Source organism: Peromyscus leucopus, chromosome 9 (genome assembly GCF_004664715.2).
Source record: "Peromyscus leucopus breed LL Stock chromosome 9, UCI_PerLeu_2.1, whole genome shotgun sequence".
Classification (NCBI taxonomy): Eukaryota; Metazoa; Chordata; class Mammalia; order Rodentia; family Cricetidae; genus Peromyscus; species Peromyscus leucopus.
Genome location: NC_051070.1, coordinates 58,005,071 through 58,020,479, shown reverse-complemented (window position 1 = coordinate 58,020,479; position 15,409 = coordinate 58,005,071). Strand labels below are relative to the sequence as shown.

The window sequence follows — 15,409 nt, the reverse complement described above, 5'->3', positions numbered from 1 at the left end:
GAAGAGAAGACACCAAAAGGCAAACACACATGGAAAGACGGCAGTCATGGAACCCATGCGGATGGCTCAGTGAGAAAAGGCACCTGCCGCCAAGCTTGACGACCCGAGTTCAATCCCTGGAAACCAAATGGCAGAAGGAGAGAAACTGACCAGCTCCCAAAAGTTGTCCTCCGACCTCTGTATGTGCACTATGGCATGTACACACACACACACACACACACACACACACACACACACACACAAGATCAAGGTAAGAGAAAAAACTGTACCGAGGCACACACAATCGGGAGACATCATTTCACACGTGGACTGGGCAAAGCTGGCCAAAGCCAGACAACATCCTGAGGTCAGCAGAAGCAAAAGCTGCCCCACACTGTGGGCAGCAGAGGCAGCCCTGAGTGAACGAAGTCCTGAGTGATGTGTACTGTTGACGTGGGCTGAGCCATGCCAAAACCCTCAATGCCTCAGACCCACAGCATCAGCAAAGCCTTCCCTGGGTGAGGCTCAGTGGGATGGCAAAGCTTTCTTCAGGTCCAAGGGCAAATGTGGACAGCGTCTGCAGACAATATTCACGGTAGCTTTCTCCCTCGCCCATGTTCACAGCCTGAAGCCTGCTCCTCTTTAGAGCCTGCCTCCTGGTTCAGCTGTGTATAACAGCTCTGCCTTCCTTGTTCAACTGCATATAATAAACACGATGAGCTGCTGCTGTGGATATCACTCTATGTAAATAAAACACTGATGGCCAATGACCAGGCAGGAGGTAGGTGGGACAAGGAGAGAGGAGAATTCTGGGAAGCGGAAGGCTGGGAGAGAGAGACTGCAGCCACCGCGAGGAGAAGAGCATGTAGAGACGCCGGTAAGCCACCAGCCACGTGGCAAGCTACAGATTTATAAAAATGGGTTAATTTAAGATAAAAGAACAGTTAGCGAGAAGCCTGCCACGGCCATACAGTTTATAAGTGATATAAGCGTCTGAGTGATTATTTTATAAGTGGATTGTGGGGCTGCGGGCTTGGGGAACCTGGAGAGAAGCCCTCCAGCTACAAATGGCGCCCCACGTTGGGCGCCAGATATTGGAGAAATTATTTTGGCCACTCCACGTAGTTAAAAGGATATTTATTTAATGGCGAAACTCACAAATTAAGTAATGGGTAGGTCACAGGGTCTGGGGAAGGTGTAATGCAGTCCAACGGTGTTCTCCGGAGCTCTACACAGTCAATCTGCACTGGTCAGCGTCCCGGCACGAGAGAGCGCCCAGAGCGAGCGCTGGCCCATCCAGCTCTCGGGTCCCCAGGCGCCTCCCCTCGCCCCGCCTCGTAGGCGTGACAGTTGCCAGAGTCTCAATGGGGGTTGGAACTTCCAGAACCAAGTTGGAATGGCTACCCACTACAAGCTGCTGCTGGGGTGCTGCAGTTTTTCCATACAGGAACCCACACCATCCTATCCCAGTTTTTCTGTGTCCGTGTCTCTGTCCTTTCTTCATTCTCTCAGCACCCCAGTTAGATCAATCACTGGATACGCACAGAGCATGGCACTGTGGCCCATCACCGGCACACTGTTATGGAAAGGAATACTGCCCCATCAGCATGCACTGTAACTAGAGCCCTAGATAAACACCTTCGACATCTACAAGGTAAGGGTACAAGACCATGCTGACTTCCCATGCATACCCAAGTATGAGTGACCAACAGCACGTGCTATAAGGAAATATACCTCGTCCAGGATAGTGGAGGCTTCTAGAAGAGATGGAGGGACAAGGACAAAAGGGGAGAGGTACACAAGGATGTCAGCTGTTCTTTGAAGGGATCTAGATAGAAAAGGCAAGATGCAGGGTTAAGAGCACTGGCTGCTCTCCCAGAGGTCCTGAGTTCAATTCCCAGCAACCACATGGTGGCTCACAACCATCCGTAATGAGATCTGGTGCCCTCTTCTTGTGTGCAGACAGAACACTGTATACATAATAAATAAATAAATCTTTATTATTAAAAAAGGCAAGATGCAAAGATGTGTGAAAGCTAAGTGGTATCAGATGTAGTATACCACTGATCTTCAGGAGCCTGAAGCCAGAGGTCTAGAGATTAAGATCAGTCTGTGCTTTGGAACAAGTTCAAGACCAGCATGATCATAACAAGATTCTGTCTCAAAAAGAAAAGTGGGAGCCAGGCATGGTGGTGCACACCTTTAATCCCAGCACTACAGAGGCAGAGGCAGAGGGATATCTGAGTTTGAGGCCAGCCTGGTCTACATAGTGAGTTATAGGACAGTTGGGGCTACACAGAGAGACTGTCTCAAAAAAAAAAAAAAAAAAAAGTGGGGTGAGTGGGGAGGGTGAGCATGCTTGGTGGAGCGCAGGTGAAATTGCAGATTGTATACTTAGTTCCCAGTACTAAAAACAAACGAAAAACCTACCCAACCAGCTAAGTGGTGTATATGATATCATTCTTTCTCTTTTTTTCATACTTGGAGTATGTCCCAGTTAGAATTGGTCAGCTCCAGCAGGACTTAATTCAGCACTGCTCTGGTGAACCCAAACATTTCAGACAGCTGGCACTGGTTCAGAACCACAGAAGAAGGGAAGATGGGCAGCCATGTCCCAAGCCTCACAGTCGGAGAACGGAGCTGATGTGACATGGGCATGTATACAGGAGGTATCAACTGTTTGCGTCACTTCACAGGGAACACGGCCAGCATCAAGGGATGCCCCTGACCATCTCCCCACTCCCCACTCCCACCCAGTGACCTCTCCAGCTGCGGCAGGGCTTCTCCTCTCGCCCTGAGGGGACCTCTTCTCTACAGACTGCAGGAGCAGCTGCAATGGCCCCCCCATATGAAGACACGCCCCCAGCAGACCTGTCACTTCCTCCCATCAGTTCCTGCAGAGATAATGAAGTATTTCCTGTATCCAGCGAGGAACTCTCCAATTTCTTCCCTTCACTGCACTTACCACACCACAAGAATGTCAAGGAGCTATAATGATATTATATATAAGGCCAATGACAACTGCACATGGGGCGGCCGGGAGGCTGAAAATCAAGGCTCAGCAAGGGAAGGGGGCGGGGAGGTGGCAGAGGGGGCTTAGGCCTAAACCCGCAGAGCCCTTTAAAGTCAACTGAGGCACGATTTAACAAGCACTGATAACGAGGACGAGTGTTAAGTGCTAAGATGAGAAACTTCCGTATCCAGAGGGCCTAGTCCAGTCCCTCTGGATACGGAAGTGGGATGTGGGGATGTGGGGTGGCTTGGGAGGGAGGGCTGGGAGATGGGAGGAGGGAGGAGGGGGGACCTGTGGGTGGTATGTAGAGTGAGTAGAAAATTTCTTAATAAAGAAAAATGGGGAAAAAAGAGACGAGAAACTTCTCTCTCACACTCCCCTTCACTCTTCACCCCTCCATCTCTTTACCTCTCTTACTTCTTTGCCTCTTTCCCTTTCTCTTCCCTGTTTCTCCCTCCTGTCTGTCTGTCTGTCTGTCTGTCTCTCTCTCTCTATGTATTGGTTGGTTGGTTTGAATGAGGAATATTCCCCATAGTCTCCTGCATTGGAACATTGCTCCCCAGACCACGGGTGGCACTATTTGGGGAGGTCTAGGAGGTTCTACCTCTTCGTAGTTCATTCTCTCTGCTTTGGGCTCGCATTTGAAGATTTAGGCTCTCGGCTCCCTGCTCCTCCTGACATGGCCGCCGCTTGCTGCCACACTTCCCGGTCATGGCACCTCTGGAACTTGAAGCCCAAATAAAGTCCCCTGTAAGTGCCTTGGTCATGGTGTTTTGTCACAGCAACGGAGAGAGAGACAGAGAGAGACGGGGAGAGAGAGAGAGACAGAGAGAGAGAGAGAGAGAGAGAGACAGAGACAGAGACAGAGACAGAGAGACAGAGACAGAGAGACAGAGAGTGGGATTTCACATTGAATCCAAGTCCTCACACATGCCAGGAGAGCACTCTACCACTGAGATACACGAACCCCAGCCCTCTTTTCACTTTTTTTTTGGTTTAAGTTTTTTGAAACTCTTTGTGTAACCCTGGCTGTCCTGGAACTTGCTCTGTAGACCAGGCTGGCCTGGAACTCACAGAGATCCGTTGCCTCTGCTGGGATTAAAGACATGCGCCACCATCACCCAGCTTCTTTTCACATTTTAAGACAAGGTCTTATGGTTTTCCAAGAGGATAGACCTTGAATTTGCAATCCCCCTGCCTCGGCCTCTGGAGCAGTTGGGCTGACCGGCCTGGCCAGAAGCAGAGTCCCCACAGAGGAAGACAGTGCAGAGGCTGTCCCGGGGGAAGCTGCCTCTGACCCCAGAGCTCCAAGGACCAGCTGTAGTTCCAGTAGCATGTGGGGCAAGGGGCACTCTGAGGGAAGAACTGGGAGGTGGCCCCCCACCGAGCATCTCCACAGAGCTAAAGGAACCGAGAGGAGGGACGGGGGAGCCTGAGGAGCAAACAGCACCCATCAGACAGGGCCCCTTGGGACATGAGCGGAAGTCATCTTCCTATAATGGGGATTTGCTTACGGGAAGAGTGGGATAGGGTCAGCATTTTCCAAAAAAACATTCCTGACCACGACTTGAAGCGTAGACAGGCTAGGTGTCCAGACTGAGCGGGAACCACCAGGAGACATGGCGGGAGACGGAGCAGCAGGCCTGGACACGATGAGCGAGCAGCCGCGGAAGGAAGAGGCATCGGACCACCTCAGACTTGGGAAGTCAAGCCGGGGTTACTCCTTGGGGTTCGGAGGTCTGAAGAGAAATGTTGGTAGCAGCGCTACCTCTTGGGAGGAGGCTGCCCGGGGAACACAGGGGGACCACCCAGAGACAGGCCGAGGCTGTATGCCGGGTCCACCCCTGGATTGGGGGGACAGAAAGCAACACATTTCCTCGGCTGGGGTTTCGGAGACCGATCATTTGAGTGGCTGGTAGTTCACTCTGTCACTTAGAATGCAAGAGTTCCAGGAGGGTGGGGAGCCCAGGGGAGCAGCCATAAAGAGAGGAGCCTGGGGGCAAGCACAGCGCGAGGCCAAGGAGCTAAGCAGGATGGTGAGTGCAGAGAAGCCTGGGCCAACAGCCTCTGGCACCCGAGAGATGCTCAGCTGTGGGTTGAGCAGCCAGGACGCCATTGGTGACTCCAGTGAAGTTTTAGTGGCATAATGGGAACAGAGCAAGAAGAAGGGAGATGGAGAAGGAGAGTCAGTGAATACAGGCGAGTCTAAAGCAAAAAGCTGGTGTGTGGAGCGGAGGGTGCTGGAAGAGTGGGTTGTGATGGTAGGACAGGAGTGTGAGACAGATGCGGAGCTTAGAGGGCAAGACTAGAACACAGGCTGAGCCCTGAGTTTAAGGCTGGCCCTCCCTGGTAGGGCTCATCTGTCATTCCATCACTGGGGAAACGGAGGCAAGAGGATTGAGACTCTATAGCAAGATCCTACTTTCAGAGAAGGCAGCGGGAAGCTTGGCTCTAATTCAAGGGCTGGGCACAGCAAGGGGCAGGAAGAGAATGAGCACGTGTACAGTTGATCAAGATGGGGCACCACAGCGGAGCTGAGCTATTCTGACAGCCTTGACTTGATCTCTAAAGCCACAGGAGGTCCTTGGCTGAGAGTGGGCGGAGCCTGGGAGAACAGGATGAGAAAGCAGCAGCTAGAACACAGGTGGCGCGTCATGAGCCCCCCCTTGGGTCGCAGAAACCATTTCAGTTTTACCAAGCTCTGGACGATAGGAAGGACAGCATCCAGAAGTCCACGTCTGAACCCTTCAATGATCTGAAAGAGGGACTTTTCAGTGTGTTAACACAACTCTCCGTTTTCTACCTAGTACGCTGCCAAGCTGATGGAGATGAGCCCCCGGAAGGCGTCACAAAAGAACCCCACAGAGTGGGTGGTAACAGACAGTAGATGGACCGGTTACGGTGGCTCCTGTCACAAAACTGACGCAGGAAGTTTGCTGAAGATTGCTGTACTGCTCAGGGGCAGCTTGAGCTACATTGCAAGTTCTAGAGCAGCCTGGGCTAGAGCCCAGCCTGGCAAAGAGGGAAAGAAAGACAAGACAGGAGGCTAGAGGGAAATAATGCACCTATACATGTTTTTAAAAAGAGAGGTGCTGGGAAGAAGGGCTGAGTCAATAAAGTGCTTGTCTTGCAAGTGTAAGGATCCCCCCAAACCCATATAAAAGCCAGGGGTGGTGGCAAGCGCTTGTACTCCCAGCATTGGGAAGGTGGAAACAAAGCAATTCTTTGGGGTGCCTTGGCCAACCAGCCTAGTGAAATCAGGAGAGCCTCAGCCTAGTGAAAAACCCTGTCTCAAAAACAAGGTGGGTAGCTCCTGAGAAATGCTACCCAAGGTTGTCCTGTGGCCTCTGTAACACCACACACACACACACACACACACACACACACACACACACACACACACACGCACACGCACACACACCCTCTCCTTTATCTGTGCCTATAAAATAAGGTCACAATCCTCTCAAGAGCAGACATAATGCTTGGCCAGAGCAAACACCAGGCGATGCTAGATAAGGCCCTTCCGTGTGAGGACCCAGAGATTCAGTTGAGGAGATGAGAGCTCACGTGAGACGCCACAGAGGAGACAGCTAACAGCCACGGCCGACTGCACTTTCCAGAAGCTGTCTACATTGGTCCACCCATCCTGAAACAGCCACAGGAATATCTGAATCACAAGAAGACTTGATTCCAATACTGTTCGTCTGTCTGCAGCCCAGGAATCCCTCCTCAGAGCAGGAGTATGATGGATGACCTGAAGCTCTCCTCCTCAGCCCACCTCCATCACCCCCACAGCCCACACTGTGAACCCTTGGGGACCACATACTCAAACCACAGCAAATGGGAACCAGAAGAGGCCGAACATAAGCAAAACATTTTTTTTTCTTTTTTCTTTTTGACACAGGATCTCTCTAATGTAATCCTGACTGTCCCGGAGCTCAATATGTATAGACTGGCCTCAAATTCAGAGATATCCTCCTGCCTCTGCCTCCCAAGTGCAGGAATTAAAGACATACACACCAAGCATGTCTTTATGTGCTCTTAACCACAGACTCAGGTCTTCAGCTTCACATTTTTTGATGCTTGTACAGACGTATGACCTTCTGTTTTTCATTTCTGTTGTCGTTTTAGGACAGAGTCTCTCATCTATGCCAGGATCACCTTGAGCTCATTTTATAGCTGATGCTGGCCTTGAACTCTTGACCCTCTACCCTTCTACCTCCCGAGTACTGGGATTACAAGCAGGCATCACCATGCCTGGCTTCATTTTACCACCTTGATACCTAGATGGATCCAGCAGCCCGACACACCCAATCCTAAGCACCCAAGTCTCCTTAATAACTGTATTTTTAGAATTTGCTGCCACAAGGCTGCCAGAGAAGAAAGTCAAGTGCCTGCTCGGATGGACGGAGCAGCTTCATGAGCTGAGTCCTTGTGGGCATCTCATTCTGCCTGGACTTGTGCAGTGACCCTGGGCCAATCACCGGGTAACCCCGCACTTCCCTCTTGTCAGCTGTAAAGTGGGTTAAAGAGCGTTAGTCACATCTGCCATCTCACAGCCCTGTGCTCTGGTGAGCTGTCATCTAAGAACTGCCCAGCGTTCTTTTCTTGGGCTGGGTTCTATGAAACACCTTTTTACCTTTTTGCAGGGGAGCTGCATTTTCTGTCTTCCTCACACAGATTTGTCGCAAGCTCCTAGACCTTGGCAATCTGACCACAATATGATGGCCAATGGGATTTTTTTTCTGTATACATTAAGATATACAATGCTAGCATTACTTTTTTTTAAAAAAAAAAAATAGGGTTTCACTAAGTAGCTTTCGGCTAGCCTGTAACTTACTCTGCAGACCAGGCTGGCCTTGAACTCACAGAGATCCATTATCTGTCTTCCCAGTGCTGGGCTTCAAAGTGTGCATGGCTACTTGGTTCTGTTTCTGGACTTTGTGGGCAGAGGTTGGTGGGAGGAGATTCTTCATGTCGATAGGAAACAGTAAAAAGGGTATTAACCACATACGTGTGTGTGTGTGTGTGTGTGTGTGTGTGTGTGTATGTGTGTGTGTGTGTGTACACGCATGCACATGTGCTGTGCATGCATGTGTATGGTGAATATATGCTTAGAGGAGTGCATGGTATGAGGCAGAGAAGGATGCTGGCCATCCTGCTCTATCACTTTTCCTCAAGGAATAGTCTCTCTCTCTCACTGAACCTAGAGCTGGGCTGGTAGCCAACATGCCCCAGAAATCCTGTGTCTGCCCCACCTCCACCCAGAGTCCTGGGGTTACAGACATACACGTAGCCACATACATAGCTTTTTCAGTGGGTGCTGGGGATTTGAACTCTGGTTTTCATGCTTATCCAGTGAGCTGCGCATTCCCCCAGCCCTAGGATTAAGCAATTTAAGCACGAAGTTCTATGGCATTTGGTATGGTCATTTTGTTGCGTAACTATCAACGTGCTTTTCTAGGACTTCATCTTCTCAAATCCTTATCCATTTGACACTAACTCCGTATTCCTTCTTCCCAGAGCTTCTGGCAACCAGCATTCTGTCTTTATCTCTATTTATACTAAGGTCTGTGTTCAAGTAGGGTCACACATTATTTATCCTTTGGGACTGGCTTGTATCACTTAGTATAATGTCTATCATACTGCTCATCTCTCCTGATTTTCACATTTCCTTCCTGCCCTCTGTGATTCTGTTATTTCTTGATCCCTCCTCCCAGGCATCCTTAATACTTATTTCAAGTGCAGCCTTTCCTGAGGTCTTTTCCTCACAACTGACAAGGAGACAGACAAGACAAAGCCCTGGCCATCTTGAGCAGAGCTGTAGCGCCATGCTGTCCATCACCATAGTGAACACGTGCTACACTGTCCACCCTGGCAAATACGCGCTACAGCACACGCTGTCTGGGTTGATTTATCCACCTAGATCAGCTTCAGAAGCCAGGGTTTCCATTATCTCTGCATTTCCCACCCTAGCACAGTGATGTGATGTACTGGACAGAATCTGTGTCTGAATAACTAGGGTGGTGTTCTCTTTTACGAAACAGGCTCATTGCCATGTAATGAAGTCATTCAGGATAACCATTAAGACAAGTTTCTGCTTAAGACAGAGAAGCCAAACTGTTATTAGTCACCTCCTTCCCTTGAGTAGATGTAACTGAGTAACCGTTAATTTTCTTAGTTTGGCATGGACACACATACATACACCTTTAATCCCAGCATTTGGGAGGCAGCAGCAGGTGGGTCTCTGTGAGTTCAAGGCCAACCTGGTCTATGTAGTGAGTTCCTGGACAGCCATGACTACATAGAGAGATCCTGTCTCAAAATAAACAAACAAACAAAAAACCAAAAAATAATTTTTTAAACAGAATTTTCTCATTTTCATTATCAAGTCAAGAGGTCTGTCAACTAAAAAAGGAATGTGTGCTCATTATTTGCATTTTTGGTTTGGAAGACACGGTAAAGACAATTTTCATACTTCAGCCTTCTCGGTGGCAGAAATGTCTGAGAACCAAGATTGCCTGATTTCCCATCCACTGCCTCCCACCAACAGCTCATTTGCTGGCTAAATTGTGTTCATCTGGATTATCTCTTTACTGTAGTTTTCCTAATTACAAACATTACTAAGTAATAAGAGAAATTGCTTGGAGTTCAAGTAAAAGCAAATCAAATGTGGCTTATGACAGTGTCTATGACATAGGATGAAACATGCCTTTAAAATACGGTTTATGAGGCTGGAAAGATGACTCAGTGGGTAAGAGCATGCGTTATTCTCACAGAGGACGGGGTTCTGTTCTCAGCACACACATGGTGGCTCACTGTCACCCATAACTCCAGTTCTGAGGATCCATGACCCCTCCTGGCCTCCTGGCACACATGTGTATACATACAAACATGCAGGCCAAACACAGACATAAAATAAATTTAAAAAGAAAAAAACTAAAATATGATTTATTTTATATTGGGGATGGGGATCCGAGAACCAAACTTGGCCGGGCATTGAAAAGTGGGCGGAGTCACTCCACTCAGCTTTGGACCTGAAGCCTCCAGGTTGTGACAAGATTGCCAAGGAAACGAGGTAACAGGAAGTGAGACTGAAAGGACCGAACTTCTAGAGAAACAGAAACAGGCTAATGGGGAAGATACCCTCCAGCCCAAACCGCCAGGCGTTTCAGTGCTTTTCTAGCTACCGAACCTTACTTTTTGCAAAGTGCTAATAACTAAGGAGCTGGACGAGGCATCAAGGAGCCCCAGGGGCCGTCCTAAGTGGCGTCTAGGGCTGCTAGGGGGACACCAGGACCCCACCGGCTCAGCCCAAGGGACAGCGCCCCCTCAGAGGATGGCCCGCGTGTGGCAGCTGCCACTCACCCTAGCCTGTACTGCGTGCGCGCGAATCCACGATTCCAACTTCCCACCAGTCGCCGGCGCCCAAAGTCGCATCGAGTCCCACGGGTCGGACGGCCTGGAGCTGCACAAGACACCACACCAAGGCTCCAGATGCCCCCTAGTGCGTGTCCGGAACCCTTGGAAATGCAGTGCAGGGGATCCAGGCAAAGCGTTTCTGCGGGCAAAGCCCGCGGCCACGCCCGCACTGCTCCAGGACTCCCCTCCCTCAAGAGATGAGCCTCCGCAGCTCCTACCTCACCACAGCACCGGCAGCAGGGTCTGCCACACCAGCGGACCACCACGGAGGCAGAGCACTTCGTCCCGGCCCCGCCCCCGACGGCCAGACCATTCCCCGGCCATCCAGACCACGCCTTTATCAGCTAAACCCCGCCCCGCAGGTCAGGCCCCGCCCCCAGTTAGGTTCCACCTCGTAGACTAGCCACGCCCTCTAGTTCTAGAGACCACGCCCTATAGAACTAGACCCTGCCCAAACGTCCAGGCCGCGCCCCCCGATGGGGATGCCCCGCCCCACCGCTTGAGGCTCTGCCGCACAGGCGCATGGGCAGTCTGGCAGGTCCGCCTAGCGTGCCCGAAGCCCGGTGCATTGTGGGACACTTCAGGCCAACGCCGAGTCTGTACTGACCCCTGGTGGGCATTTCTGTAACAACACCTGGAGCGCGACTGCGGGGCGCAGCCCTTTGGGGTTGCTCATTCAGTAAAATCCCAGAATAAATCGGAAACCTGTAAACCAGCGGGAGCCCCTTCTCTCGGAGTACCATAAACGAAAACTAAAGCACCCCAAACATTAGAAAATCTCCTGAGACCAGGGAAGAACAATGGAAACCGAGAAATGATAACAAGATGAGAGACACATATCCAATGGAGTAGAGCTCGGCGAAGTTCTAGATAAAAATAGGAACGGCATGCTATGCAGTGGGGCACAAACTGTATAAACTATCAGGAAAGCCATTTAGTGTGCCTTGCATTTCTTTTCTTTTCTTTTTATTTTCTGGCTTTTTGAGATGGGGGGGTCTCTATATATCTCAGGCTAGTCTCGAACCACCCTCTGCCTCAGTCTCCCAAAGCGCCAGGATTCCAGGAGTATGCTGCCATATCCAGTTTTTAATGTTTATTAAATTATTTAATGTTTCTAGGTTGTTGGGACTAGTGCTGACTTCCCTTAGCACAGCAGGATTTCAGTTTCCTTATACTCTTAAGTAATTAGTTCCCCCATATAGCCCTGGCTATTATGAATTCACTGTAGACCAGGCTGGCCTCAAGCTCAGAGATAAGCCTGCCTCTGCCTCTGAGTTCTGGGTTTAAGGGATTAGGGGCATGTACCATTGCACCCAGCTCATCTAAGTGATTTTTCAGATATCTATACACAAAAATGTTTCTGAGGCCTTAGAGAACCACGACAATTTTATTTGTCTGCAAATTGTGGCACAATACCATAAGGAAACTAATTCTTTGGGAGTGTATTATCCTGGCAGGCTTCGCTAAGATCTCAGACCAGGTGGTTAAAATGACAGGATCATCCTCCAGAGAGAGGCTAGCAGGCTGTGAGCCGTAGCGAAGTGGGTTCCAGTGCTGAGAGCTGAGAGGAAGGACTTGCGCCTGCCCCTCTTCCTGGTCTTACAGACAGTGTCTTTACGGTTCCAGTGTTTCCAGATTTTCCCTGCTCTGGGACCAGCCATACTTGGTACGGGGCTTGCCCTGCTCCAGCATGCCTCATTCTAAACATACTGCATCTACAGTGACCCTGCTTACAGATCAGATTCCTTCTGGGGTACTGAGGGTTTAAAACCTCAGCATACGACCGAAGAGGGGATGACAACTCACCCCCAAACTGGGAGTCAAAGCTGGAAATTCACAGAATTGTCTTAGGGCATTTTTATGAACACCCAATGAAAGACAAAAAATACTGTGAATAGCCCTAAATGTGTCAAAGTCCCGGCAGCCCAAACACAGTAAGACCAAACCGATAACTCTTCTTTTCTGTAACACTTCTCTAGCCTTTCAAGATGAACCTGGCACTGTGCATGAGCTAAGCTGGCCCTAGAGACTTGGGAAACCTGCTTTGTGTATTGATGTGCCTGGACACCATCCAAATGCCTGGTCTGTGCTAAGTGCCCATCTCTTGCATTTGAACCTTGGGGTCTTGGGCAGAGAGGGCAAGTCAAGTCCTCCTACTGAAGAACTCCAAGTTTAGAAGCAGCAGTCTGACCAGAGGTTGGAGAGGATGCCTCACAGGTACAAAACATCTTCCAGAGCCAAGCCGTGTCTCCCAGGTAGCCTGACTATACAAACCATACTACTGTTAGAAGCTCTGCACTATCTACAAGAAACAACGCCCTGACCTGTCAGCGATGTGTTTTCTTGCCAGAATCTAGGAGAGCCCAAAGCCCAGCATGTACACTCTCTGGTTTGTGGTGTGTCTGGCAATCTATGTCAAACATTCCCGGCTGATTTCAGCCTCCCCACAAGAGGACACACAACACAGTGTTGGGGACTCCAGCACACCACTGAGATGGAGCCACCGACTTACCAATGATTCTCCAAGCGTCAGTCACATCTGGGAGCCCTGCAGGCGAAAGCAGAGAGAGGCCTCTTGTGAGAAAGGCACAGAGTTCAGATGCACAGCAGTGCTGGAGGGGAGTGGTGGACAGTGGGCAGCCAGTGGGAAGCAGGAGAGCAGGAGTCTGGCAGGAGCAGTGAGGGCAGCTACCCGGAGGCAGTGCTTGCCTCCAGAGCTCACTCTGACAGGTCAACGGCTCACCAACTGGGAACAACAGTGAGGCAATCAAGATTTTCCCCGATTAAAGGCAACAGTCCCTGAGAAGAAAGTGTTGGGAAGACAGGTGGCCAGGGCAGCAGGTCCTCACACAGATGACCTTCATCACTGAGCTCATGGCCACGTGGCTTTCTCCTGTTTCTCCAGCTGTACCCAAGAGCATTCACTCTGGGCTCCATTACAGCAGGTGATGCTTGTACTAAACAGGTCACAATACTTAGAGTTAGGTGAGACTCCTTTTTCTTAATGGCTCTTACAGAGGCCCTGTGGGACCCTAGCACTAAGGACCCCTTCCTTGCCTAGCTCAGTCCCTGTATATTCAGACTCTCATCGTATTTTTAGACTCTGTTCCAAGTACACTGTAACATGTACATATGCACAAGTGATTTTTCTCACAGACAAATGTGATCCTGAGTCTTTCTTCCTGCTTGGAACCTTTCCTGGGTGATGCCCACTGGGTTCTCCAGCCATGTTTGCCATCCTGCCCTTCCCCCACCCCACCCCACCCTTGGAACGTCACTTCATATTTTCCTTGCTTCCCTATTTGGATACTAATACCAGGACTCTTGAGATACACCTGTAGTATTGTCATTATTATGTACATTTTAAACTATCTTTTATTGTAATAAAATAAATGTAGTCTAACTAACCTATTTTCCACCTAGAATTCAATAGCATTTTATTTTATTTTATTTATTTATTTTTTTATTTTTTCGAGACAGGGTTTCTCTGTGTAGCTTTGTGCCTTTCCTGGGACTCACTTGGTAGCCCAGGCTGGCCTTGAACTCACAGAGATCCGCCTGCCTCTGCCTCCTGAGTGCTGGGACTAAAGGCGTGCGCGGCCGCCGCCGCCGCCGCCGCCGCCACCACCCGGCTAAATAGCATTTTAGTCCCATTCACACTGTTAGGCAGTCATCAATACTTTGCAAAAATGTTCCTTACCCTCTGTGAAGCTCCGGATCCAATGAAGTCCTAATTCCCAACCAGTCTTAACCTGGTGGCCCCGAATCTACTTTCTCTGTGAATTTACCTAATCTAGAAACTTCCTGTAAATGGAGTCATTCGGTGACGCTTTTGAGTCTGGCTTCTTTCACTTAGCAAATGTCTCCAAACTCCATCCTTGGGGAAGCATGTTGCAGATCTTCATTGTTTCACGGCTGAGTAGTCCTCTTGGTATGGTGCACCCCATTTATCCATTCTCCTGTTGATGGACACTTGGGCTGTTTCCACATTTGAGCAATCATGCGAGAGTCTGCTCAGAGCCCTGGAATACACTTGAAGCGTGTTTTCAATTCCCTGTGGTACGATCTTGTTTCCACTGTGGGCCCAGCTGACTTCTACTTATCTTCCAGAACCCTTCACAAAGGTCAGTGTGGTGGCACACACCTGTAATTCCAGCACTTAGGTGGTGGTGGTAGGAGGGTCAGGGGTTCAAAACCTGCCTAAGTTCCATGAGATCCTGCCAAAAGGAAAAGAAGAAACAGGAGAAAAAAAAAAAGGATGGGGAAGGGGAAGGGAGAAAGGAGGGGAGAATAGAGAAAGAATGAACGAAAGAATTATGGAGAGGAAAAAAAAGAAAACTTCACAAATAGCCAATATAGCATTACATGCCTTTAATCCAACACTCAGAAGGCAGAGGTAGGTGGATCTCTGTGAATTTGAGGCCAGCCTGGTCTACAGAGTGAGTTCCAAACCAGCCAGGGCTACACAGTGTAGCCTGTCTCAAGAAGAAAAAAAAAAATCCTTCATGAGTAGTAAACAGAACATGGTAAAATAGAGGCCCCAGCCCACACCTTCCCACTAGGCGCGTGGGCATTTTCACAACGCCCCTCTGTTCTGCAGGCTTTCCCCACATGGGCTGTCTTACGGCAGTGGGAAGACGGAAGGTAACAGAGCCTGAAGCCACTGACTCAGAGGCCCCAGTAACTGGGAAGCGACAGAAAGTTACATTAGTGCAAGGGCAGTAGCTGAGTCTACACTCGATAGTCACCTAGGTGCTCCTGGGGCTGTTCTCAGAACGCAGTGCGTGGTTGGCTGTGGGGCACGTGCACACGCGTCAGTTGATAGGAGAGAGATGAAAAGACCGGGAGATGGATGGGTAGATGAGGGACTGGAGTGAATGGCCAACTAGAGCTTGCTGGCTTGCTAGTCACCAGTGAATGCTCAGCACAACTCTGGCAAAGCCCTTAAATCACTGCATTTAGTAATAATAATCAACTTGCTTTAAGAACGGTGTA

At 49.7% G+C, this 15,409-nt stretch overlaps 1 protein-coding gene across 1 annotated transcript in view; it reads right to left on the bottom strand.

Moving 5' to 3' along the window:
* The window catches only part of Extl3 (exostosin like glycosyltransferase 3), a 92,363-nt gene extending 81,646 nt beyond the window's left edge, over nucleotides 1-10,717 (bottom strand). Inside the window, exon 1 of the mRNA XM_028889987.2 lies at nucleotides 10,633-10,717. The gene's annotated coding sequence lies outside the window, so the exon portion shown is untranslated. The remainder of the gene's footprint in view (nucleotides 1-10,632) is intronic.
* Nucleotides 10,718-15,409: the final 4,692 nt, after the last annotated feature.